We start from the raw sequence: 4269 nt of genomic DNA on the forward strand, positions 1-4269 counted from the left end.
AGCTGGGGAAGGGAATGAGTTTTCCTCTATAAACTATGTGGGTTTTTTTTTTTTCTCTCTTAATTTCATGGAAACTCCACTGCAAGTTTTTCCTTCTTGTTTCTCTGGTGACAAGAAAATAAAACAAATGCAGCTGGGTCATTCTGCTCTTGCAGCATTTCACCACAAAGCTCTAAAGACACAAACTGTGTGTTTTAACTCTTTTGTTACCACGGTCTATTAAACTAAAGCTCACGTGAGTTCTAAAGAAAGACAGATCAGGATTGCCCAGCATATACTGCAGATCACAGAGCATTCGTTCCTCCCTGGGCCTTGCCCTGCCAGGAAGCTGGAATGCAGTTGCCTTACTGTGCAAAGGCTCTTCCAGCAATTCAAGCAAGGCTTGGGACTCAACAATCCTGACTGGCTTCGTGGAAAAATGTTCTGCAAGAGAGGAAAATATCACCAAGCGTGGATTGTGAAAGCGGTAAAAGGGAAAGTATTCTGGGAGAAAGGGCTTAAGCTCTTCGAGCTCTACTCACCATCCTCCCATTCCAGGACTCTTTTGTTCCTGCCATGCGATGCTTCTGAGAGAACAGCAGTCACCATGCCCTAAGCTGGTACTGACATGGCTGAGCTCAGTGAGTCTCAATAGAACTGGAGGTCGAGTGGGAATAGATCTGCAGTCCCTCGGTGCCTTCACACAGGGCTGTTCCAAAGCTTCCTGCCTCTTCCATCTGTTGCAGAGCTCCAGGAGAACCAGTAACTCAGAAATGTACAGCTGGAAGCCATGTCTGCTGACTGGAATCTTCAGGAAGACTGAACTTCAAGGTTTTGTTTGAGTTGGTCCTTTCCTGTGTTAGCGACCTACCACCACACAACTGATCGCCTGATCCACAGAGACAGATGTGTCTGGCCAGCAGGCAGAAGCGATGAGCCATTGGGACACTCTAGAAAGGCTGACTGTAGAGAGCACGCCTGACATTTGGTTCTGAGGATAAAGTATTAACGAGTTTGTAAGCATGGTCTCAATTTCAAAATGGCCAAGAGTACGAAGAAGTCGTGCAGCAAGAGCAACTTCAAACAGGAGCTCTGGAGAAACTCTGCAAGTTCTTTGAGCCAGACTTCTTAAACTGATCACAGTAATGAGATCATCAACAGAGGGGAAATAAAAGCTGGAGCAAGGGTCCCTGCACTAGTGAAGTATTAACAAATAATTCAGGAACTTAATTAGACAGAGTCAGGAAGGCAATGCTACCCAAGGATGACTAGACTGGGGCTGGCAGCCCTGCTAGCAGTCTGGGTCAGTGTTGCCCTGCTCCATGAGAGGTACAACAAAAGTTGGATTATATCAGTGCCCTCCTGATGGTCTTAAGGGTGTGTTTTATCCGGAGTTTATGCAGTACAGGGTGACCGGAAAGATGGGGAATCACCTCCTCTCATCCCAGCTGCTCCTCTTCTAACTATCCTGGTGAGGTAGTGTAGTGCCTCTGGATCTCGTATAAGCTCATCATAGAATCACCTGGGTTAGAAGGGACCATTAAAGACCATCTGGTCCAACTCCCCTGCAATTAACAGGGACACCTACAGCTCCACCAGGTGCTCAGAGCCCCGTCCAGCCTGACCTTGGGTGTCTCCAGGTACAGGGAAAAAACACATGGTCATAGACCTGGGTCTGCTCTTGGCAAGGCTTCAGTAATGCTGTAGGTTGAGAAAATCCTTGGGGCTGTTTAAAATAAAATTTTAGAAACTGCAAATAGTACTTCTTTATGTGTTAGCAAGCAAAACTTCATGGGTGCACAAATGCTGTGTATAAAAACAGGGTGTCAAGCAAATATAAAACTGCAATAGCAGAGGGGACTTAAAAGTTAACATCAGAATGTTAACATAGAAAAAAGCACGCAAAGCCTCAAATTGCACTTATGTGTTCATGAGGACTTTCTAAACATCCTGCAGAAGTTGGCTTAAAGGCTTAAATCCCAGGAAATGCTGATAGAGCATGGTATCAAATGAGCGTTTGCTTTTCCTTTGGAAAGATTTTCTTTTGTATCTAATTTCACCACAATTCAAGAATATCGGTCACATTTGGGGCTGCTGCTCAGGTCTTTTTTTATAGCCTCATCTGATGGCTATTTGATGTCTTATGCAGGTCACTGCTGCCTTGGCAATGAAGTGGGCGCAGCAGTGCCCATAAACGCACGGATGATGTTGTGAAAGGTGTCTGTTACAGACTGCCTGATAAAAAAGAAGAGATGGATGATGTTTTCTTTAGGCACTTGGAAGATCCTTACTGTCACAGGTCCAGGTATTGGTATATTGACCAGTTCCCTATTTACTGAGAGGGCAATAGGCTGTGTGCATAACAACGGCAAGAGGCTTCTTCAGTGGATCGAAGGCAATTTTTGGATGGAGGCTGTTAATGAACCAACACAGGGAGATGCTCTTTTAGACCGGCTGCTCAGAGACAGGGAAGAACTGGTGAAGGCTGGAGACAAACTGGTTGGCAGGATTTAGAGGACTATGGAACTCAAGATTCTTATGGAAGTGGGCAAGGTAAACATCAGAATTACAACCCCCAAACCTCACAAGTGTAGGGCTTGCCTGTTTGGAGTATGGAATGCAAACATATTCGATTAGGAAGCGAGAATTTTCAGAAAAGGACAGCTACAAAAGGGCCTAAATTCCATTGTTTGGTTTGTAGTCAGTGCAAACGCTGAGATTATCAACCACATACTTACAAATATTTGAAAACATATCCAGCACTCGTTTTGTCTTTGTCTTTGGTCTTCTTAACATATTTAGAAAGCAACTCTTGGAGACCAACGTATAATGTCACAAACACACGGGGAGGTTGATGGAGTTGCAGATGAATAAATTATTAAGCAGGTATTTTTTCCAGAGAACCATACCAGTGTTTCATTTGACTTAAAACTTGTGTTTTATGTGAACAGAACACTGCTGCAAAACAATGAGCAGATACACAGTATAGAAAGTAACAACTACACTACCATACCATTGATTACATTTGTATCTACCAAAGGATGCAAATCAAATGATAACCATGGGTGTCTGATTGACTCTCTTACTTCAAATTCTGTACAGCCACAAAGGAGAGCAGAAAATCAACCATTTTCTTCTGTCTTTCTGCTCTTCATCTTCCCGTTCCTCCATTTTAAATGTATGTGAATACTAAGCGTGGTTTCAGTACACAAGTAGTACTTGCAGACACAACAGAGCTTGGAAACAGCAGCAAAAGTAAACAGAATAAGGGGCCTAAGAATCCAGCATGTGCTGGTTTACCAGAAGGTGAGTGCTTTGCTTAGACATCTGGTGTGCTGTCTGGTAATTCTGTTCCCAGAAGGTGGACCTCTGCTCTTCACAAAAGATGCTTAAGGGGAAAAGGTTCTTGAACACCTCTGGGGATGCTGACCCCAGCAGTCCCTGATCAGCCTGTGCCACTGCATCACTGTGGGAAGAAACGTCTTCCAAAATGCAACTAGAACCTCTCCTGGCACAACTTAAGGCATTTACCTCTTCTCCTGTCATTAGCTGCCTTGGCCTTCCTCTTGCTTTTAATATATTTGTAAAAATATTTTTAATTATCATCTTTAGCAATGGTAGCCAGAGAGAGTTAACTTCTGTTTCCCCATTGCAGGTTATCCAGTTGCTCAGAGTCTGGAGACAGAAGGGCATGGCTCAGCAGATAATGTGCTATGTTCCCCAAAGGCCTTCTTGTGTTGGGATTCTTACCCTATTTTTCATAGGAAGGGAAGGGAAAAGGGAGAGTGAGAGATGGAAGGAAGGAAGGAAGGAAGGAAGGAAGGAAGGAAGGAAGGAAGGAAGGAAGGAAGGAAGGAAGGAAGGAAGGAAGGAAGGAAATGAATCAGTAGAAACAGGCAGCACTCAGAGTTGGATGTCTCTGAGCAAATCTTGGCTATCTGCAAAGGCTATGGTGTGAGTTGCTCTTTTCTGAAATGTTCTTGTTTTATTTGTTCCACTCGGGACATGTTCCTAGGATTGGAAGAGGAGGAGGAAGGGGGAAAGAAAAGAAAGAAAGAACACGATTTGATGGCATAAATACGTGGGGCAGCAATGCCAGCCACGAAAAGGAGGACTCTCATCACGGAAAAATGAGCCTTCTTCCAGCTCGCTTTAAAAAATTCCTTCGCCTCCGAGCACAGCGACCTCGCCCTCGCCGGCACCCACCCGCGGAGGGGCGGAGGAGCCGCGGCGGTGTCGGTGGACCCACAGTGACTCTCCGCGGTCCGCTGCGGCTATTACAGGCGAGGC

The sequence above is a fragment of the Tympanuchus pallidicinctus genome, unplaced genomic scaffold (genome assembly GCF_026119805.1).
Source record: "Tympanuchus pallidicinctus isolate F22 unplaced genomic scaffold, pur_lepc_1.0 scaffold15, whole genome shotgun sequence".
Lineage (NCBI taxonomy): Eukaryota > Metazoa > Chordata > Aves > Galliformes > Phasianidae > Tympanuchus > Tympanuchus pallidicinctus.